General features: G+C 50.8%; 1 protein-coding gene across 5 annotated transcripts in view; it reads left to right on the top strand.

The window, feature by feature from the left end:
• Positions 1-23,671, top strand: part of LOC117216309 (protein tiptop) — an 88,670-nt gene that overhangs the window by 56,568 nt on the left and 8,431 nt on the right. Inside the window, exon 2 of one of the 5 annotated variants that reach the window (XM_033462920.1) lies at positions 3,288-3,403. The exons of 3 other annotated variants lie outside the window; for them this stretch is intronic. The gene's annotated coding sequence lies outside the window, so the exon portion shown is untranslated. Of the gene's footprint in view, positions 1-3,287; positions 3,404-20,776; positions 20,871-23,671 lie in introns of those variants that run through there. One more of the 5 variants, XM_033462921.1, reaches the window with a different exon arrangement.

The raw sequence follows: 23,671 nt of genomic DNA, 5'->3' as shown, positions 1-23,671 counted from the left end.
AAAGAGAAAATCGAGCGGAACGTCTCGGGGACGATCTTCGCGCGATAGCAAACACCTTTCCGGTAGCCGTAGGTGGGTGGCGGTGAACCGAAACGGTTAGCGCATCGACGAGGTAGATAGAGACGAACGGGCGGCGGTAGAACGAGAAAGGACCGCCAGGGGGTGTGGAAAGGAGCACTTTGCGTGCGTCGTTTAAGAGAAGCTTAATGCCGCCGTAAAACGCGCTAACGACCGACTCTCAGCCCTTCTTCGTCTTTCACGAGCTATCGTCGTTCTTTAGCTTCCGAAACTGTATTCCCTCTAGCGAGACACTCTGCGCCGTCGACGTTGGTTCCCATCTACGAACAGATTTAACATTCCTTTTATGCATCAGAAATCACATGGCCACTCGATCGTCGCGATTTCCGTTACGTGACGCAACGATTAAACACGTCGCGGACGAACGAGTTTCCTCGTACGTTTCACCAGAGAAACACTCTGCGCGATCTCCATTTTTCCTACTTCTTTGTATCAGATACTAGTTGTGTCGTTGACACTCGAACTTTCTTCCACAATATTTCGCCAATCGATAATATCGTAATATTATTAATTTTAGAACAGCTGAAAATAAAAATGGTCGTTGCAGCACAACAGTACGATCATAAAGTCATCGAGTGATCGGAAATAGTGCAGGGAATCGACAATCGTTTACAACCAAAGAAAACTCAACGACGCGGAACTTTTTCGAATCGCGACGTATCTTTTTCCCTTTCACGAAACGCGGGCTTTTTTATTGTTTTATTAGCCGCGAATCGTCGATCGGCTACTCGAAAGTCGCGTTCCTTCTTCGATTACTCGGTCTCTCCACCCCGTCCATCTCGAGAAAATGCAAATCAGGAAGTCGGAGCGTCCATCCCCAGCAACTTTCTACCATCGGTCTATCACGATAGAACTTTGACGAATAAATACGCATCTTTCTACGAATCTACATAATATGCTTAGCTTGGTTTTTTCCCGAACTCTGGTTACCCCTGAAAGAGACTCGACCGCGTTGAGTCGCAGCTCGAGGCAGTCGAGTAAAAGATCGCGCGATCTCTCGTCCCGCGACAATCGAATTGTCCTTTTCTTTTATTTTTCGGCAAAATAAAAAAAACATACCGTCGTTAATTTTCAGTCGATACATTTGAAACTGTTCATCGTGTTACGTAATCGCCGTAAGTGTCTTCGTAATTATATCACCAAGTAACTGCGTTTAACGAAACGATAAAATTGCGAAACCGGAGCAGCAGTTGCTTTTGTAAAAGCACTTGATTCTCTTCGACTAGCGACACGTAAAATTTCGCTAATAATATTAGTCCAATTGCGCAACACAGCCCTGGCACTTGCTACGTGTGCGTTGCTCTCGCCGCGGGTGTCGTTCGCTCGCGTCGCGTCTAATTGATCCGAATCGACGCGCCTTCGATACGTCATCTTCGATTATAAAACTGGCAGAAGAGGAAACAGGACGGACGACCGGCGGAAGGAAGGGCGGAAGAAGCAACTGTACTCCCCGAGGGTAGCGCGCCGTATATTCCCGCCCTCTCGACAGTTTCTCCCTTCGCATTTCCGCGGCTAGTCCTACTAGCAGCGTTTTAATCCAGCGAACCGACGTCACTCCACCGCCCCGAATAATCAGCCTGAAATTCGTTGCGAGCGTAGGCAGGCGAATTGTCGCGAAACGCAACAAAAGAACGAGATATTAGTCGGCTGCGGCTGTGCGGCTACGGCTGCTGGCCAAACTGTACGCTCGGGAACCGTCGCGTCGCGACTAGGGAGAAAAGTACGAGCGACTATACGGGCACCTGCGAGGGCTGACATCGTCGACCGCAGTTGAATTCATCCTTCCGGGCTTGGCGGCGACGACCACCAAGCGCAGAACGCGATTACGATCGCGCCAAGGATAACAAAGACGACGTGGAATACCGTAGACAAATACATAATTAGACCACGCGTTGGAGGAACTGGATGGCCTTGTACCTTGCCGTGACGATCCGCGCGCACGATTATCTGGATCGCGATCTCCCGTTTACCAATCGATTAATAATCTCGTTTTCTAGCTTGTGCGTTTGCATATACGCCACCGCGGGACGTTGATTAATCGGCAATTTATACCGCGACATAAGAATCGGCATTTTTCTTCTTTTTCAATTACGCTTCGTCGTATCTGGCAAAATGTCCAGGTTGAAAATTAATCAGAAACGGAGAACGGGTTTCGCGGCGATTAAAACCGTTTCGAACTGTGAGCGCATTCCGTCTACCTAATACCGGTTCAACGAAAGTTCGATTGTAGACAGAGATCGTTCCGTAACGGAAAAAGGAAATGGAGAGAAAAAAGAAAAGGAAAAAGAAAAAGAAAAAGAAAAAGAAAAAGAAAAAGAAAATGACGAGAATCCGGTGTACTTACTTACATACTTACTTACTTACTTACTTGCATACAGTGTAGCACCGGTGCAACGTAAAATCGAACGAGAGTAAAACGTTGACGCGGCCAAGCGGAGTCGGTGTGAGACGCGTTGGTGCATCGATGTGTTGTTGGTTGGTTTGGCTCGAAGAAGCGGTAGGAGCGAGCGGTACACGGGAGTGTAAGGAGAGCGGAATGAATCGCTGCCACTCAAGGAGCAACAGACGGACGTGCCGGACGGGCTGACAAGGCCGTGCTCGTTCCTCGCTCGTAGCTCGCCGATGCGATGCCGCGCGCCACTGAAACGCCATCCGCGCGTACGCTTCCAACCAACCGCGTCGATATAACTGTCCACTACCGATAACTACGACGAGTTACGGTTGCTAAGCGCGCCTTCGTTCCCGAGATCGCGTCCAAAGAAGTCGCCTGTCTCTCCTGCTTCTTCGACTCTTCGGGCTCTCCGACTTTTCGTCTTCGTCGCGTCTCACCAATCCTCCTCCTCGCCTCCTTCCTGCCTCCTTCACACCGTCGATCCTCTCACACGTTCGTCGAGCTCGCGACGAACACCGTGATGCGCCGCGTACATTCGGTCGTCCATCTATCTGCGTGTCTCTCGTACATAACGCCTATGCCACGGTTCTTGGATGCGGCTTAATTATAATACGGAGATATTTATTGCCACGCGTATCGTCTATTTCCGTCGACGACCGTAGGAGGACCGGGCAAAACCGGGTAAGCGATATCGCGAAAGCGACCCGACTGGCTTCGTGATTCGCCGAGGATCGACGAGTCGATGTTTGCATGACGTGAACGGACGAGAAGTACGCTAGTGTTCGGTTTAATAGACGCGTTTTCACCCTTCTCACAGTGGGCGCACAGTTGTTCTCACCGAGATTTGGATCAGCTTCCATGGAGTGGGCCTCGACCTTATCTGCAAACCGTGATCCACGTACCTTCGGTTGGATGGTTAAGAATCATAATGATGTAAGTCAGTTCATTGCTAGTTATCATAAAATACTGTTCTGCGATTAATGATACAAAGAGTTCCTTATATTCCGTCGAGTCACAACCACGTGTCACGGCAGACAATAAATTAATCGATTGATCGATCGTGAAATTACCTGCAACATACCATTTAACATTCGTAATACGCAACTAAATCCAGATTCTCCGAGTCTTAACTTACATCAATATGAAAAATACGATTTTCCTATCTTCGACTATCCTAGCGAAATCGCTCAAGCTTTATCAACGAAAATTACGACAGACGCCACTATGTTTCACGAAATTTGTATCAGACGAGTAAGAGATTACAACGAGTGCTCGTTCCCACCAACTTTCGTGTTCCGGACGCTATCGCGCTTAAAAATATACATAATAATACACGAAAAAAAAGAAAAAAAAAAACAGAAGAAAAAATTGAACAGACGGAACCGTTGAGGCAGCCGTGACAGAAGGAGTATGGCCAAAGTATCGTTCGGCGAGCGAAGAAAAATTCACGCGGACGACGGGTGAAAGTACAAAACGACTGAAACGAAACGTTGGACGAAACGTCGAGGGAGATTCGCGGAACGAGCGGCAGGAACACGGTCGCGACTCGTGGATCGCGATTCTCGCCGCGAAGTCGCGTGTTCTTTCGCTTGAATTTATGCGAGGGCGAACGATAAGCAGGCGGCGAATAATACGGTCCACAAGCACCTGCCAGCGGGCGGCGCGGTAGCCTCCGGTCGTTCTTAATTCGCCGCGATCGTGGCCGCGGACGACGCTCGATCTCGCTAGATGGTATCGCGGCCACCGATCCCAACCGTGCCTTTCAAACGAACGCACAATAGGCTTTTCGAGCTTCGCGTCAAAAGTATCCAGCTGCTTCTGGTGCCTCTACTTTTCCGGCTTCGCTCTTACATTCACCTCCGTCCACCAGATAGCAACGATTCGCGACTCACGGCGAATCGGTACACGATCGTTTTCCGTTCGACGCGCTTCCATCGACGTCAATTATTCCGATTACACGCTGTCCGGTTATGCTTGTCGGAATCAATCGCCGCGACATCGCGTCGTAGGAATAAGAAGAAGCCATCGAAGAGACCTCGCTTTCGCCTCTCTCTCGTAGGCGACGCATCGCAATTAATATCCCCGTCGTGACGACCTCGATCCGTCTCGATGCACCTGGCTTTCGTCTCGTCCCGCACACTCGGACGACGACTCGAGATGACGGGACTGGAATTAATATTCGGAAACAAGACCACTGGACCCCGCTTGGGTTTCTCGGCTCGATCCCGCCCCGCCCCGTCCTATCCCGGACTGTCCTGTCCCGTGTTTCGTCCGCGACGTGGTTCGCCACACATCACCTACGTACTTTACGTTCCATGTGATTCTCGATGACTCGCCAAACTTTGTCTATGCATACCTTTTCATCGATAAGTGGTTTTAATTCGCCCGTTTATTTACCTTTTTATCGTTATTAAACGTATCGATAAAATCACGGCCCATCGCTGGTTCACGAATGTATCGAGAACTTACCGTGGAAAGTTCGTACGCTTTCTATAAGCTTGTGTGCGTTATGTAAAACATTTTTCAGAGATTTCATTGCCGACGTAACGAAAGATACGTGTTTCGTAAATAATTCTGAAATTCGTATCCACCGAATATCGGGGCTTATTAACGCAATGGATAATCGATCGTTTAATTGAATATACGGCACTGTTAGTCGGCGAAAGAAAATTCGTCGTAACTCTTAGTCTTTTAAACGCCACGCCATATTTTTCAGAACGTTCCAACGATCCAGCTGGATCCCCATTCCCCACAAAAAGATATCGATCTATTTATACCGATAAATCGTTTTAGCGTTTAGCGGATACTTTCGTCTTGATTTGTCGAATTTAGACATGAAAGGACAAGAAGAGACGCGGGTGTATACCTGTAACGAATATCTCGGAATTTCTAAACTTAAACTCGATTAACGTAGACGAATACTTTCGCGGACCACTGTACGTACAGACCTGTGTACGTTACACGCGTTTATCTCGCGAATTCTTGCATCTTCGAATCGAGCAACGTTACACAATCGTGGCCGATCTCTCACGAGGCGAATATCGGTAAACGATGTTCCGTACGTTGAGCGCGATGCGTTTCAAAGGCACATAGGTGTCCGTCGTCGAAGTTTAATCGACGTTTAACGCTTGTCTAGATCTGCGGCAAGCTGTAGGACGCGCGCGCTTGTAGAAAGGGGCTCGACGTAGCAGGAAGGAGAAAAGGAGGAGAAAGAGAGAGAGAGAGAGAGACAGAGAGAAAGGAGAAGCAAATGGACGCGAAGTGGACGTCCCGTCCGTCCGTCACGTTGCTGCCGTCAGATTATCGTTCCGACACTTTCCGAGTTATTCCGGCCTTGTGCCTTTTCGTTTCGTTCGGTGTTCGCTTCTCTCCTGCAGGAAGAGGAGGATCGATGCTGTCGTTCTTCTGCTTCTCCAGGGTGCTCGTCTTCGGACGACCTCAGCAGACACGCTCCTCCTTAACCGACGTGTTCGTTTCCAACGGAACGAGAGACGGAAGAAGTCGGACCCGGAGACGTCGTTCGCGTAAATGTTGAGCGATCGAGAAAGAGAAAGGGAAAGAGAGACAGAGACATAGAGAGAGAGAGAGAGAGAGAGAGAGAAGAGGAAAGAAAAAGCAAGATGGTATAAAGAAAAGAGACGAGAAGAGAGGCAAGAGCCAAGAGCCAAGAATCTCGTACCTGCGTATTTGAAGTCCGGTCGACCCGTTTGACCGGTGTCGATCAAATTTCCGAGGACGAGATTATTCAAGGCCGACAACGATCGAGACAAAGCTCCTTTCGCGGCCGTACACCTCTTCCCGACGTCGACTCTTACTTTTTCTGCTCTCTCGCGTTTCCACCCACCTTCGCGCCAATTTCCAAAGCTTCTTCTCTCGGCTTCTGACGGCTGTTCTTTAATTTTATCGAGAAAAAGAAGGAAGAAGAAGGAACGGAGCGAGATGCTCGCATTGCTACGAATCTCGCGGAAGTCGCGTGACTGTACAAGGACACAGTGAAATTAATTCAATTAATCGAAATCGTCGACGATCGGGTTAAAATACCTATAAATCCTGTAACGTTCACGGCGGATAAATAATAGCGGTACGTTTGAAACATAGAAATTTGCGATATATAGAACAATTTTCATGATATTTATTTCGGACGAATTAAATGGGAAATTTCCAAAATTTGAATTATACGATCGTAAACAGCGTGTATGGAATCAACGACAAAATAATCACACGAATATCAAAATTGATCGAAACGACGATGGAAAAACGCGAAGTATATTCGAGAGAAATTCCGGCAACCCGTCAAACATAGCGCTACAAATTTCATATCTTAAATGTCATCATAGTTGACCGGTAGTCTTCATCGACGAGTTTTACGATAGATACGATTAACCCTCCTGCGTTCTTCAGATCGTTCTCAATCGACTCGTGTCTTTCTATCTTCAGAAAGTTTCTTCGTTTGAGGAAAATTTTCTCAAAACATCGATAGTCTTCCTTTCAGGATGATATAGGTGGGTGATTTTGACCGATATAGAAAACTATATCGTTTAAAAAGAATTGTAGCAGGATTAAAAATATAAAAAAGAGAAAAAAATACATTTCGCACGCATTCACCACATCAACCGCGAACACTGTAGAGTTAATCGTTTCGCAGAGATCGATGGTTGGCGTTTCGCGATCGATCGTTCGACGTATCGCTAAACGTACATTTTTTTCAGCCACGTTAAACGCCGCTATCCGTCGAACGATTCGCGGTGAACAATCGTTCGATCGCGGCGACAGAGAGAGAACGTGCACGCGAAAATGCGCGCGCGACCTCGTACACGCGCATCATTCAATTAATAATTCAATCATCGTTCCCGATTGGATTACCCTTCGAACGAGGGGAAAAAAACTCGGGACAAAAATAAATGAGAACGGGCAGAGGAAGGATGCGATGCGATGCGACGCGACGCGATGCGATGCGATGCGACGCGATGCGATGCGACGCGATACGATACGACGCGTTGCGATGAGGCGCGGCGTGGAACGAACCGGCACAGGATGACGTTAAACGCACGCGCCTATACGTTTACCAAATTATTTCAGTTTTGTACGACCTTATCGATCGGCTAAAACTTGAACTGGTTTGGACGCGGTTGTGACACACTCTTGGTCGCGCCCTTGCTGCTCGCCGCCTCGTTCTCGTTCCGTTTTATCTTTACTTTGTACGAATAAAAATCGGTCGGTTCGGTCGGACGCGGTTTTCCAACGGCTATGGACGTTCGTTCGCTGGCGAATGGAGGAAAAATGCTGATAGGCGGTGGTCGCGCGAACCGCGTATCCCGACTGCTAATTATCGGGCGTTAATTGATGCAGCGTCGCGCTCGTTACGCGTCTATCATTAGGCAACGTAAAAGTGTACGCGAACGGAGAACATCAGCGGCGCGTATTAAAATGCAAACATTCGACTCGGTTTGGACGGTTTAATGCCTCGTTCGATTCGAGCGCGCCAGCCAGGTAATTAAATCGAATGAAATTACGAACGATTAATGCTCTGGACGCGTCCGTGGGTCACGAATCAGCGCGAAATCACCGAGTACCCGGCAAAAAGTATATTCCGGAAAGAGTTATTTCATTGTCCGCGATCTGAATTTTCCCCTACTCTCTGGTCCCGTATCGTCCGTCGTTCTCTCGTTCACCGACCATCCTGCTAACCGTCCTCTTCGCTCCGTTGACTCTTGGAATTTTCGATTCGTCCGACCCGTTCGCGTTCAGCTTCGTGTTCGTGGATATACTCGCGGAGATGAGAGGCGGGGCGGCCCACGAGAAAGAAACGTACACGCAGGCCGAAAGGCAAAAAAGGAGGCTCGGCGTTATATTTTTGCGGTGTATTACGTTGTACGAACCCGGAGCGGGTTTCATCCCCACCATTCAGCATGGAGGCCATTATCGCGAAATACTGCAGATGCATCCACGCACACGGCGTCGTTTTTGGACATTAGCATAGCCGCGTAGCGTGCACGAACGCGGCCGGCGGTCGCTGTGCGCGTAAGTTAATGCTCGCGCGCGAGAGACCGCCGCGACATTTCCCTGATGAAGTCGAGCAGCGACGCGTAATAAGGGTCGCGAGAGAGACGGTCCGCACCGGCCTGGACGTACGGACGAACGAACGATGATAAAAGGAACAAGAGGAAGGGAGAGAAAGGGAGAGGGTAGGAAAGGGTTGTGTGCGGTAGTCAGGGCCGGATCTCGTTTCTCGGTGCTTGGACGAATATTTCTCTGTACGAGGAACGTTCGACGCCGGACGACGATACCGTGTCGCAACGATGGAACGAGTACGGTAGGTCGTTCCGCGAATAATTTCCTGACGGTCGAACGAAACGCGAGCTGCTGCAAGTTTGACCGACGATGAGCGCGGAGACGGTGCTGAACGTGAAAGCGGCAGCTCGACGAACAAAGTGGTCGCGTGGTTGCGCGCGCTACGGTATCGAACGTACGGACGCTGGCGAAACTCAAGGTGGTCCACTACATCCCTGGGTGAAGTTGACGCGCGGGGTGGACCTGTCGAGGAGAAGGGTCGAGGCTGGAAGCGGACGTGACACGGCCGTCTTGTGACCCGTACCGTCCCACCGACGCTCCGCTCCTTCCCCGTGCAACCCTCTGCTGCCTCCTGCCCCCTGGCCCTTGCCCTCCGACCCCCTGTGTCCCCACTTCCCAGTCCACATGCCACCGCGTCGACCGACCGCTGCTAGTCCGGCTCTATTGTTGTTATTATTAAAGGGGGTCGCTGGGGGTGGTTGCCGCTCGGCTGAGAGGGACGATGACGGAAAGGAAGGCGGCGTCTGCAGGTGACAGATGAAACAGCTACCCTCTCCCTCGCACCCTCTTTAGATCCCCCTTGTTCTCTCTTTGCGTTTGCTCTCTCCCTTGCTCGCTCCATCCTATTCCCTATCTCTCACCAACTCTGTTTCGCTTTCTCTCTGGCTTTTTCCTCTCCGTTCTTCCGTCGAATGCACTTGTTCGCTCGCACGCACGCGATCCTTCCTACGACGAACGAGACGGAGCGAAAAGGGGGCAAAGGAAAGGGGATCGAAGCTTCCTCTCTCTCTCTCTCTCTCTCTCTTCTCTCTCTCTCTCTTTCTCTCTCTCGTTGCTGCAACGAAACGTTCGTCCCTCGTGTACCACACCCCACGGTCTTTCGGCGCGGATGTGTGCCGTCGAATGCTTCAGCTTTCTTCGGACAGGCGAGTTCAACTTTCCACGTATCTCGACGGACGACGTATCAATCTGGATCGTTTGATCGACCCTGGGAATCGTAGTTACGCGTGTACGCCACTGCAGAGATACTACGTACGTGTTGGAACAACGTGTGCTCTCTTCGTACGGATTCGGATGGAGGAAAAATTGGGAAAGAAAGACGCGGAAACGGAAGAAACGGATATCGAAAAAGGCGGGCAGCGAGCGTAGCAGTTGGTCCAGGTTAGTTTCATCGCGGTCCGGTGTACTTTCGGGGTCTGTCGACGAAATGGACAGCGCGGGACACGCGAGGAATGCGCGTTTCGCGTTCTCTTGGTCGTGCTGGTGAAGAAAGGAGGTCGTGGCTACATACGTTTACTACGAATTCTCTGCCGTTTCACCGCGGAGGACACACCGTCCCAGACCACTCCGAAATAACTCTACGTCACGGATCGTCACCCCCTTTAATCGTGCCCGGCACCCTACGCCAGGGATAGCAAGCTCCGGCATCCCGTTACCGTTCTCTGCGTCGACGAGATTCGAGGATTCACCGGAGATCCACGCCAGACAAAACCAATAAACCACTCTCCGGGACGATATTCGGAAGTCTCGTGGAAGGGACTCGGACTGACTGCTTGTCCCCCGTCCCATCTCCGCTTTTTCCCCTTTTTCGCTCTTTCGTTCTAACGACACCAAGACGAACTCCTCTGATCAACTTGTCCCGTCGTTCTGTCGCGAACGCACAATGCTGCTGTACAGAGCTTGCACTCTACCGTTGATAGATATTTGCGATATAGATACGCAGGAGGTGTTTCGCACGATTCGTGAAATTTTACACGAGTCGAATGACAAATTAATCGATACCGGCGAATTCTCCGATATAATTGGAACAAGTTTGCTAATAGACTGATTGAAATTTCGCAAAATGATGTACGAATTACAATTTGTCGAGAGTCGTTTCGTTTAATGCAAAATTGTAAAGTTCCGAACAGTCTAACTAATCTATAATCTGTTACCTGCACATTAACCAACGTTGCTGGTTTGCAAATCACCGTGCAACGGCATTGTTCGATATCCTCGTTACATTTTCAAAGTGTACGATAATAAAACTAAAATAGAGACGTCTTCTCGCCCTTAATTTCCTACTTCTTGATACGATAACGCGTACGTACGTAGTTCTCCACGTAGTTTAGCGTATAACGCGTACTAAAAATTCGACGCGATCGTTTCACCCGTAGCGTATTTTATATATTCGCAACGATAACGAAGTAGCCAAATACCGGCGTACCGTAGCGACAACGGGTGTGGTTCCTGCAGCCTTTTCCTACTTTGGTCACGCTCGTATCGTCCGAGGAAACGAACGTCTATCACGATCGCGTGGACTCGTTCCAAGGAACATCGCGTTGCTCTTGTAACGCTTGACCGATGCAATAATTTAGAACGCTGCGGCGGTCGAACACGACGACGAAAGCGCAACGCGGCTAGCGGGCCGGTCACGTCCGTCAACTGGAAGTCGTCCGTCGTCTCTTCGGACGACGGTGGACGCCCAGGCGTCGTCGCCGTTCACGGCATTGATCTGTCGGACGGCTGTCTTGATATCGACGGTGCGGCGGGGAGGGTGTGGAACGGCGGCTGCTAGACGGCTGCCTACTCCCTTAGCCCGCGAAATAAGCTCTCTCTGCCAACGTCCACGAGTATGCTCGCGATTGTACGACCGCTCGTCGAGCCCAGAGAGACGAGGGAAACTCGTAAACCGGAAAAATTGCAGGATGGACGAGACGTAAGATACGTCGTTGGAGAAACATTTCGCGTTCGATCTGGTTGCCGTGTGTTTACCCTCCTCGAGGGATGCGAAGGATTTCGCCTGCCTTTCCCTGCACCGGCGTCGTCCCTGTCTCCTCTCGTGTCTCTATTGCTCCGGTTCGCAGGAATTGAGATTCGATGGGATGCTCGACCGATGTGCTCGCTGGCTCGTTCGTTCGCCGTCACGCGGCAAACGTTAATCGAGGCAAATTGAACGCCGCGCGGTTCTCGACGCTCGATTAAGTTCCCCCTCGACGATCCTTTCCACCCTCGCCGAGCTTTCAGCACGTCGCTTATCCGAAATTCCGAACCCGCTACCGGATGCGTTGCATCGAGGTCGAGTCGTTCGCTCACGTTCCACCAAATTATCGCGAGTTTTCCTCGTGAGAATCGACACAACTCGGCGTACTCGGCGCCAAAGAAACACGGTAACCCCTAAACCGGCAGCCGATCGACCGGCCCTTAATCACAGCCCTCGGTTTATGATCTCAGACAAAATTCCGCGAACTAGCCGCGGGATCGTTATTGCGGTAAGCCCGACAAATTGTCAGAGGATCGCTCGTTCCACGGACCCGTTTATACCAGAACCACACGGTGGGTGTACACCGTCGAATTAAGCTCCGAATTTCGCTCGATCGTCCGCAATTACGAATAACCCTAATTTTCAACCTTCTCGAGACGAGCGGACGAGTTTATTGCTCGGCCGGAGAATCCAGACGAGAGAAACCGTTCCACGGCAACCACCGGGGGAATTACCGCGACCGAAGGACCCTGTTTACAGCCGCGTTCCTTCGATTATCGTTCACGGCTATTCGATCGACTATTCGACTCGCCGTTACCGGTTAATCCGTTGCGGTCCTGTGTCCCATTCTGTCTTTTCTTTTCTTTGTCGAACGTTGCGATTATATCGCTGAAAACGGAGCGCAGTGTAACGCTCGCGGTGACGACGAAAAAGAGGAAGACGAGGAAGGTCACGAGAGGGAAGTAGGGGCTGTAAACGTGGCTATATCAGAAGAAGGCGAGGGCTCCGCGTACAGTAGAAACGAATACGCGCGCAAGTACCAGCACAAGGAGGAGGATAGGAGGGCTTAGGTTAGGTTGGTCGCCTGACCCGGTTGACAATCGATTGACGGCTGTCGCCAAGACCCTTCAGCCTTTCCACCTTCTAACCCGGCGAACTTCCCCGATCCAGTCGATGCCATTACTCTCCTTCTTTCCTAGCTAGCAGTACCTGTCTGTTCCGTCGGCTCCAATAATTTCTAATTATCCTCTACCACGGGATTAGTACAATGCACAGTCGGAAAAGAAACTCGCCCGTTATCTATTTTTACTATTAGCAACGAATTGAGATCGTATGCAGAAATTTCGATGTAAAATATATCGTACACGCGTATGTCGGAGAGACGGCGAGTTGTCCTTGGTTGTTCAAATTATTACCACGCTGTATAATCGTGCATATATACGACAGCGATTATTTAACCGATTACACGATATCGAAGAGCCTCGTGTTGTTACAGTTTCCATGGTCGAGCAATTGACTGGACTCGAATGCCATTGAAAATGGCCAGAGTCGGCTGAAAGTAGCCGTGTTCTCACCTTTACTCACTCTATTACGTTGGCGATTTATTTCCTGTTACCCTTAAGAAGAAAAATGAAAATATCAAGTTTCGAGCGATGCTAATTCGATAGCCAAGAACCGCGATACGTTACGGTTGGAAATGCGTGCGAGATTCAGATAAGCCTAATTTATTATTCTTTCGTTTCGCCTTAGCGAAGTACGATTAGATAAATAACGCGTATCGTTTCGAAATGCTACCGCAACGAAAACTCACCTTTGCTCCGGCAACGGTGAAAAGACGCATACCGGTGACGAGTCACGAATCGACTTTATTCTATCGGCGTATTTTTCCCTCGTTATTCGTAACCATCCCCCGTTAACCGAATGCAAATATAGCGAAACGGTGAAAGATACATCGAGACGCGTGCAAAAAGATTCTTTGGTGGACGTTGCGCACGGACGATTATGCCCGTGTACGACACAACACATGGCAGCTTCCGCGCGCAAACATACAAGCAACGACACACGTACACACACACACACACACACGCGCGCGCGCGCGGCTTCCATCTCGTTCCTCGTACACGAGTCTCTTTTCCACGGTCGCCTGTGCACACGGAGAAAGCTTCGTGGAGGTAATAGGATGGGTATACACCGGGCGGTGTTGGATATTATTTGCCGAGGACAGTGACAAACGCCCGTCAACGTCATTTCCACTCGCAACGTCGCGTCGGCTTCCTGCGACAGTACCGACACCGTGTGCGATATCACCCTCTCTCCACGACACCTTCGCCTCTTCCACCTCCTCTTTCTCCATCTCTCTTTGCCCGCTCCCCTCCCGTGCAAGGCGAGCTAGAAACGTGACGAGCATATCTAGTTCTGGACCGACTCCTCGTCTCTGGCAGCCATCAAGAGGTGCCTCTGGTGACTGCGAGACGGGACACTGCTCCCGTCGTTCCGGTACTTTGGCCTTTCGATGCGACGCGACGCCCGACTCGCGGTTCCGCCTGATTCGCGACAACTTCCTGCGCTCACGTATTAACCCTCGCAGCGTTCGATCCGTGCAATCTCGGCGTACGAAAGTATTTCAACGTTTGCCGTGGAAAAATTCTACGAACGTAGATTAGACGCGTTACAGTCGAGATCGTTCGAAATTTTATTCCTATCGGACGGTGATAAAATTTTAAATCGACGGGGCAACGTACGCGGTACAAGACACGCGGCGTTTATTTCAAACGTTATTGCACGCGCTTAGCACGAGTATCTTTCTTCGTTACAAACTGCGACGTACGACAACCGATCCGGTCAAACTCGCGTATTTTCGTACTTTCGTAATCGTTTTCACCGTTCGAGGCTTCGGAAAACGATACCGCCACGCTTATCCAGCTTTCCGCGTTATCGTACGATCGATGTTTAACCGAAATAGAGAGAACTCCGACCGAGTAAAATTTCGATCGGAGCGTGAACCATCCAAGTTGCCTACGGAGAATCAAAAACTCTGATTCGTAATTCCTGAAACGTCGTGTCCGTGGCTCTCCGACGTCGTACGACAGACACACACGGCTGCAACGTTGCACGAAAGGTGTTTCGCTGGCCGAGGGCACATCGCAAAGGGTTAAAAGCCAGCGAAATTTCCTCTTCTGCGCGCGGTCCATTATCATCGGTGCGAAGAAAAGAAAGCGCGTATCGTGAAGTGGACACGAGACGAGGTAAATTGGAGTCGCGACCGGAGAAATCGTCCGACCGGCGAGTAGCAAGAGTGGGGTTGGTTAGGCAGAAGGGTGTACGGTAACCGAGGTAGGAAGGGGGTACGACGACTGGAGCGGACGGGAGGAGTCGGCGGGAGGGAAGAGGGGGGGCGTAGGTAGTCATTATGTGGAGGGAGGTGACGTCACTGACGGTGACGGATGGCTACACGTCAGGCAAGTATAAACCCCATGGTACCCAATAAATTATTGCAACTATAAATTACTTCTGTGCTCACGATATAATGCCACGGCTACCGCCGGCACGATGGTGTGCGTGCACGTACACGTACGCGCGTGTGTGCTGTCGCGTCGAAGCCGAAGGTGGGGCGTGCAAACAAAGGTGGTACGATCTCCAACTAACTAGCCACGGTACGGGCACCGTTAACCCCGTCTGTTATTGCCACTCTTTCTCGCGTCTCCTCGTCTCATTGCGGCCCTGTACGAGAACCCTTCGTTCACGTTGCACACCATCGTTTTCCAACCTACATATTTTACGGTACAACGTAGAGAATCCGAGATACGCGATCGCCAGCTGCAGCGAAAGAGGAAGGTGAATAGAGGAACGGAAGGTGATTCGAAGGCGGCGGGTATTCTTGGTTCGTCGGGCAATGAGAACCACTGACATAACATAATCCCTAGCAATTCGTAATAAATATCGTTGCGACGGCCTGGTTCGGCGTTATTGGTGTATCTGTCTCTCATCTCGATGCCTTTGGGGGGCTAAGAAGCGAGGCAAAGCGGCGGCCGAAGGGATCGGGGGAAGATATTATGGGCGTGCGAGTGAGTTATACGCTTTGCCGCATGTGTGTCGCATAAATCTGCTCCGACCTCGGTACCGGCCCCCTCGCGACTGCACTGGAACCGTTTCTAGACTTTCCTTCGATACCGACAGCCATGACGACAACGACGACCACGGCGACGACCACGACGACGACCACGACGACGACGAGAACCGACTCGACGACTGACTGACTGCTTTGGCTGCCTAGATAGCCGAGGCTGTGTCGGCCGACCGACCGACCGACTGTTCGGCCGACACAGGACCGGCCGATCGATATCGGAGCGTACGCGTCCTTCCTAAACAGGCGGAAAACTTCTTGTCCGTATCGTGCGTGCCGTTGAAAGGCACTACGAAAAGAACCGTCTTTCAGATTATTCTTCGTGTCGATCGCCCTGGTGAACCCGTCGATATACCGTTGCTCGTAAACCGCGTTCCGTGCTACGTTACACAAGATTATTTATAGATCAGTGCCGTCCTCGAGGCGGTATAGTCACTCGCGTTGGTTTCGCGGCTCGAATATTACCGCAAAAATCGACGTTTCGTGTAGCAACGGAACACCGTGCCCGTGACGACGGACGCGTTTTACGGGCTGGAGACTACGAAATTCTTTCGTCGCGACGTTCTCGAGAGCAAAGAGGAACGCGTCACGGCGTGTCGTGCCTGCTATGGCAGAGCAGAGTGAAGCGAAAGGGCGAGGAGATCGAGAGATGCGCGCACCTGTCCTTGCGTACATCAGCCGTCCGTCATCCAGAGGACGGATCGGCTTCTGTCCGTGCACCATCTTCACCGGCAGACTCGCGCGCACCACGAGGCATCGTACTTATTTACGTTGACACAATATTTATTAGGACGGATCGGTGAGGCGGTCGTTCGTTCGCGCCGGCAGCCTATTTCGGGAACCGTTCCTCACAGCGAAAGACCGGCCAGTCGGTCGTTTCACGGGACACATCCACTCTCCTTCGGGATTAAGATACAAAGTCCAGTCAGGCGTCTTATTTTTTCACGGCTGTCACGAGTCATCGGCTTCTAGCGACGAACGAGACTGGAAAGGGTCGTCGTACTCGTTGTGCCCGAGATTTCCTCGATCGATCGATCGATCGAATCGGATTGCGGAATCGAGCCCGTTCCATGCGAGTATCATGCGCCGCGAATACTTTTACGATTAGCGAGCAGCGTTTGAAAGCGCGCACTCGTTAGCGAACATGTTCGCTGATAGTTTTCGCGAACAATGCCATCCTCCTCGGTTAGAATGTCAAATAGGCGCGTACATCGTGTATCGGTAGTTAACGTTCGCTTGGCTCTACCGTCGCCGATTACCGATGTTCCTGGTGTCAACGCGTAACTGGCGGCATTTACAAACTCTAGGAATTTTTTGCCAGCGTGATAATTTAGAAAATACTTGTCGCGGAGCGTTGCACCGTTGATCGATGACTACCGCTGTACGTATAGTTGTATAACCATTTATAAGCTCCTAAACGTTTCTGTCTGCGTAGCAAAACGTAAAATGTGTCAAATTTGCTTGCGCTCCGCTCGCGAACTATTCCCAGCAGTGGACGCGATACAGTGTGTCTGTTCGGGAACAGTGTACGCAGTCGGTACGGACCCAGCGTTAGGACGCGAACGGCGAAGCTCGTCGGTTGGAGAATTCGGCCCTCGTTTCTCGCGCGACCACTTCGCGCGGGGGCCGCGACACGCAGAGGCTGTGTAAACGAAACGATAACCGGACGGATCGACACCAGCTGCTTCGTGTTTGTTGCCGGTTCTATAAATAGAGCGAACCGTCCGCTCTTTCTCGCGTACTCGAGCTTGCACCATCCGCCCCGCGCTATCCTTTCCCTCTTTTCTGCTTCCCTTTCTCTCTTCCCGGTGTCCTTTCTCCCGGCGAGAGAGCTGCTCCCGCCTCGCTATCCCATCCTCCGACTTTTTAACTCTCTCCCGCTGCTTCGTCTCCTGTCCGTAGCCGACTCGAGAGACGTTACTTCGCTGACAATTATTGTTGTCACGGCCTCTGCACCAGCAGTCGGTAACAGGAGTGACATTTCGAAAGGCGGCGTGACGGCGAGTGGAAGAAAGAGACGCGGAGGACGAAGAGATTCGGAGGTTACGGTCGAAGAACGAGGACAGGGAGGGGCGGGGGGGGGAAAGAAGAGTGACGGATATCGTGATGAAGGCGTCCTCCTGTCATCTCTCCTCTTCCACCTCGCCAGACCGTCGCCCCGTGGCTTCTCGACCCACCGCCGCCGCCGCCGCCGCCGCCGCCGACATCCTTTCCTCGCTTCCGCCGTCATCCGCTTAAACCGCGCGTTCGCGTTCGCGTCTGACCATAACGCGTCGCGAGTCCTCGAAGAAGATGGAACGCGAACGTCCGTTCGAACGATACGAAATAGTGGCCGATCGGGACGAAATTTGCCAGCTACCGTCGAAGGAACAGATAGGAACAGCGAGATCGTGAAATCGTCGAGGCTTTCGAACTTACGTATTTCAAGTAGCGTTCGTCGTATCGCGAGATTACCGTACGCGTAACTGTAATTATACAGAGAGGAACTGTATCCGACTAGATCACCAAGTTCTGTCTTACGTTCGACCATGGCAAGTTGTCGGAAACGAAGAAATTAATCTATATAGTCTTGTCAGTTTCTTCTCACGCGTTATTTATGTACGTACTCGCTCGATCATAGCTCGGATAACAGGGTATACGTAAAGCTGATTCGTTCGATCGTGCAAACGATGCTACGTTATATAATAACGTACGCGTTACAACGAGCTGAGATTCTACGATGCAAATTCGCTATCTCTTCCCTCGATGCCTGGCCAATTACGACCGTTAGCTCTCGGAAGTGTGTACAGAAACCCTGACCTTTTGAAACCATCGAAATTTCGTTTTTCTCGCGATCGATAGATGTACGATTTCCGTGTACCGCCGCCGGCTACCGGTGAAAGCATATCGTTCATTTCCGGTGGATAACGCGCGGTTGGACACGCGCGAAACAACGCGGGACGTTGCGAGCGGGGGAGCTGGAGCGCGACGAACCGACTGCAAAACGGGTTTGCGGATTTCAGCTTTTTAAGTGGGAGCAACAGCAGCAGCCACGGCAGCAGCTACGGCAGCCATGCATCGATCATCACTGTCGCCTGTTGCGCGATCGACCGGCCGAACGAACGAACCAAGGAACGAACGAGAACAAACGAAAAGAACGGTCGGTCTTACCGGACGCGCGTATACCATCATCTATCATCCATCATCCAGTCGTCCTGCCTGCATCAACGGACGCACCGATGGCGCGACCGTGCGTGCCCGATCATTAATACCGTTCGGCCAAGTACGCGCGACGCAATTTACTCGATCGTTTTCCCGTGCTTCTACTCCTATCGAGACCGATATCGCGAAACTTCGCCGCGGGCGGCGTCGTTAGCGAGCGTATTAAAACGATCTCTCCACGCAACCGAAATTCTTACGTTCGACGAGTTTCGTCCTTCCCGATCACCATTCGCCATTCGCGCGATTTTCTTACTGTCCGCCGTGGCTCTGCGAATCGATGGAGGCTGTATAAAGCAACGTACAGACCGTCAACGTTATTGTCAATATCATCGTCATTATGGCGTAATATTCACGTTCAATTTACTTTCTCTGGACAATAGACGCACGGTTACGGTACGACGACGTCCCTCTAGAAAATCCAGTACGTTTACACGCATCGCGTTGTCGGATATTCAAGCTTATTTTATCAGCCTCTTGTGTATCTAAATACGATCACACGGACAACATTGGCAGGGTCGCTACACGGCCAACAGATTTCACTGTCATTTCGATCTTTTGTCCGATACCGGCCGATGAGATTTAAACATTTCATGTATTGCTTTCTTCGTCGTACTATCTCCGCTCCGGACTAATCTCAACCCGCACCAATGTATCTTATCTCGCGATGTATTAATTCGCGTCCATTGTGATCCCACAGTCACGCCAACGTTAACTTGCGTAACCTATGCGTAGTGTATACGCTTCCCTGCAAAGTATCTGCTTGTGCATTTCGTCGAGCGAAGGATTTTGTTTCGTTTCATACGTACATACGATATTCTTCTGAAATAATTTTGTTCGTTGGTTATACCAAACCAACGAACGAATAAATATTTTAACAAATACGAAGTACGAACTACGATAAACGATAATAACGAGAATCTAAATTATTGACAACGACATTGGTATGTAACGACATCGATCGTCTGAACGGTCCTTAAGAAAATTAAGATTGCAATATTGCAATTGTATTTATTGGAAAAGAAAGAAAAGTATGCATTTGATGTTCGATATAAACTCGTAGGACGCTTTAAAAAACCATTTGATTTTGATCGATTTTTCATTGGTTTTTATTGGATTATTCGTATTACTGGAAAGTGGAGCTGCCTCCCTGTTGCCTTTGATGATCTATGTCGATCTATCGCGAACAAAATGTATTCGCTCGTAAGAGTGACATTTGATCGTTCCGAGGAACGAAATGCATACAATGTGAGGATTTCTCGTAGAAAAATATACGAGCGTAAACGTTAAAATCATTAGTAATCGCTTTGATTGATTTCGTAAAGCCAAAAGATTGAAATACGCGACGATGTTGCAAAAACATTAGTTCGTAAATCGGGCTTGAAATTGATCGGCGCTTATATCATCATTTGACGACGAATAAATTTACGAACGGGAGTTATTTATTTCTTGAAAATCGAATGTTAATCGCTGGGAGTCGATCGATTTGACTTCTGAACGACGTCTAGGCGCTAGGTAGACTTTAGACATTAAACAACTAAGAGAGAATCGGAGAAGGGAGAATCCGTTTGATTTATAAGATATGACACTTTGTTTTTGGTATTCTTTTTCTACTTTTTATTCTTTTTATATACGTACTTATCAGATTTAACATATCTGCATATTTAACGTGCGTTTTTTCACCTACATAACTTTGCATACATTTTCTGCGAACGCGCAAAGATCTACGATCCAGTGATAAACAAAAGCTTTTTGCACGGATGGAAAATTACGACTAATCAAAAGCAATCAGAGTAGTTAGACGCACGCGATTGACGCCGGTAAAAAGTCTCACCTTCGCGGAGACTCGTGTGTCACGATCGATCGATCGAACGTCTTAATCGGTAGCTGGCCTCGCGGGAACAAAACGGCCAGCGCATTTTTTATACGCCGTTGGAACCGCGAGAGCGAAAGGAGACGAGGCCCGTTCGAACCGCTGGAGAACGAGAAGGGAACGTGGCGGTGGAACTCGGCGATGGAAGGAAGCGATTCGACAGGCTGATGGAGTGAGTGTTGACTTAGGATAACAGTCGGCTCATCGGTCAATCAGTCAGGTAGACTACGGTAGGTCGGTGCTCCGTCTTCGGTTCGGCCCTGTCGTCTCGTTCGGACGCTTAAGTGACTCACGAATCCGACCACCCGACGTGTTTCATCCTGCAAGACAAAGCGATCGGACGAAGAGAAGGAAGATCGAAAGGGGGAGAAACCGAGTCGTAAACATTTGCGTCAACGCGAAACGCGACGCGAACGATCGAACCGGTCGAGCCCGAACGAAAAACGCGAACGAGTGGCGAGAATCGTTCGAAGAAACCGCGAGACTGAATCCTGCGAAGGGCGGTGCGACGAAGCGACGGTGGCATAGATGGCGAAAAGCGGGGAAAATCGTTCGCAGGAACCGAGAAACGACGACGCGTCTCGCGCGTCTGCAACGCAACGCGCTACGAGCTGAAACACGGATGAGATTCGAGAGCCACAGCGCCGGTTGCTTGGAGAGGAAGAAGCAACCGTAAGAGAAGGAGCAACGAGCAAACGAGAGCGAGAGAACAGAAAGAAGGACGGAGCAAGGAGAATGGATTCACCCGTCAGTCACTCTCTGGCAGACCGCGAGAGAATCACAATGCGAAGCCTCCCTTTGCTCTCCGTCTCTCTTCGTCCTTCTGTCGGACCGCCCGTTCACCCGTTCGCCCGCCCGCTCCTCCCGCTCGTCCGTTCGTCCGTCTGTCTGCCTGTCCATCCGATCGTCTCTTCGTCTGCCTCCTGTCACTCTCCTCGCCAGCCTCCCGACGGTTCTCTCGCATCAGGAATTCATCTCCTCTCCTGTCCTGTCCTGCCTTGTCCTCCACCGTTGCTCCTTTTGTTCCCTCCCGCCTTCGCCCACCCTTCCACCTCGCCTCCTCGTCGCTTTCCTTGCTTCTCCGCTTTCCCGTCACCGCACCGTCGCCACCGTCGCCGCGCCTCATTATCGCGCGCCGTTTTATTTCCGGCACGTTGCGCGAGACCGGCTCGCTCGATCGACCGGTCAACAGGTTCTTCCCGATTCGTCGTTATTCGTCGTCGATCGTCGGTTTCCTCCGGATCGCGTTATCCACACGCGCTGGCTAAATTAAGTCGCGGAGATAACGAGCGCAGCTCGCGCAAAGGAAAATTCGTTATCTAGATTTGCCGTGCAAACGATATTAAACTCGCGCGAGCCGCTGTTTTCTCAACGTACGAGATGCTTTAACGACCGGTCTAATTGCCAACAAATCTTGCCGATTTGATACGACGCAAATACATAAATCCAGACGAGATGGAGATTTATCGCGCGATCATCTGCATCCTTGGATGATGTTGTTGTGGCGATCGGAGTAGGTGATACGCGGTTCGTTCGAGGCGAGTTTCGAAAAAGTGGAACAGAGGCGGTAATATCGAGGGCGAGATGCGAGACAAGACAAGACGAGGCAAGGAAATCCGTTTCTTCGTAGAAAGAATCGTAATTGACGAAGGGCTGTGGCACGGCTGAAGAGAACGCGCGATACCCAGACAGATCGGTCCGTTGTTGCATGTTTACGTTAACATTTTTGATATCCCACGACTTCGTCGTTTCTCGATACGCCGAACGATCGCCGACACATTAACAGCGTTTTGATTCGTTTGCCAAATCAATGTAACTGCTATCCTAGAGTTTTGCGAGCGAGGCTAGTAGATCAGGCTGCGTTACTGGTTACGAGGATATGAAAATACATTTCTAAGTCCTGAACGATCTTGAAAAATATCATTATCGACTATTAGTTAGAATTACACGACAAAAGCTACTTGTAGCGCAATGGGTAAAGTTAAAGGGTAAAATTAGGATCACTTGCAGCGAATTACTCGGTCTCGTCGATCACACCAACCTTCCAATTGGAAAACTAAGTTTGTACGAAAAACGTGCACGTGCCCTTAAACTTGTAGCAGCAGGAATCATCGAGCGTTATAAGTGCGGCAACCATGATCGGTACATCCCATAGTCGGTAAGGGGCCGCGATGTTCGTTGCGAAGTCGAGCACGCCGGATATCACGCGGTAGCATCTGCTAAACCGGTGTCAGGGCTCGATCGCTTTAAACTCCGTACGCCACGCTGCTTGCTCCCCTCGTACGTTTCCCGCGGCTGTATACGCAAACCCCCGTGCTAGTTGCTTCGTTAACGACCTGCCAGTAGAAATACGCCGTACCTCGGCTGGTGCGAGCATTTGCATTCCGGTACCTTCAGCGGGCGCGAGGCTCGTGGTTGCGCGGCGACATCCTGGTGGACGATTGAACGTGGACGGTTCCGGGGCGGTGGATCGGGTCGCGAGACCGAGATTGAAATAGCCGCGAGAAAAGAAGCAAGAGGAGCGAGGAGGGGAGAGAGGAAGGTGGAGAGGAAGAGAGAAGAAGCGCGTTGGTTTCGTGGGCGAACGAAAAGAAGGGAAACGCGACAGGGAAAAGAGAGCGTGCGAGGGATGCTGGAAACGGGCGGAGCTCCAGCGAGCACCGGTGGTCCGCCCTGGTCTGCGAGTTGTCGCGTATCCCTTCTCGGTAGCGGACCGATTTCAGTCGATCCTCGCATGCCTCGTTCCTTTTAGCTCGGGCCCTCGTTGTCGTCTTCCTCGTTCTCGTCGACGACGCGGTCATCTTCGCGGTCGTTGGTCGTTGCTCGTTCCCCATTCTTCGAGCACACCTCCCCGCACTACCCCGACCCAAAGGGTCGGCGAGCAGCAGCGGAGCGCAGCTTCTTCCATCGAATCGTTCACGGTCGCGCAGGGCTTCGGAGGGCCGCTCTGGCCCGCTCCGGCCCGCTTCGGCC

This window comes from Bombus bifarius, unplaced genomic scaffold (genome assembly GCF_011952205.1).
Source record: "Bombus bifarius isolate JDL3187 unplaced genomic scaffold, Bbif_JDL3187 scf7180000010271, whole genome shotgun sequence".
In the NCBI taxonomy this organism is placed as follows: domain Eukaryota; kingdom Metazoa; phylum Arthropoda; class Insecta; order Hymenoptera; family Apidae; genus Bombus; species Bombus bifarius.
The sequence above is the reverse complement of the archived record's forward strand: the minus strand, read 5'-3'. Positions and strand labels throughout refer to the sequence as shown.